This window comes from Morone saxatilis, unplaced genomic scaffold (assembly GCF_004916995.1).
Source record: "Morone saxatilis isolate NCDOM2014 unplaced genomic scaffold, NCSU_SB_2.0 Contig20, whole genome shotgun sequence".
Lineage (NCBI taxonomy): Eukaryota > Metazoa > Chordata > Actinopteri > Moronidae > Morone > Morone saxatilis.
The window spans coordinates 24,772,460-24,772,731 of record NW_023339763.1 but is presented as its reverse complement, the minus strand read 5'-3'; positions in this window follow the sequence as shown (position 1 = coordinate 24,772,731).

Sequence of the window (272 nt, the reverse complement as noted above, 5' to 3'; positions counted from 1 at the left end):
ACGTCACGTCGAAAACAGTGCGATTTTTAAATGCAAACAGAGAAGGCAGAATAAATGTCTTTCAAGTCACTGGCATGGATGGAGAAGACACACTTTCAGTGAATACATCATATTTTAATTTTCTGAATGAATGACGGTGCACCGGTTTAATTGCTGCGCCAGAAACTGAAAGTCAAACTTATGTCCATTTCCTCTAGCCACTTTCTGTTTGTCATAAAGCGCTTTTTCCTGAGTTTAACTCAACAGTCAAGAAGGCATGTTAGGTACCAGGT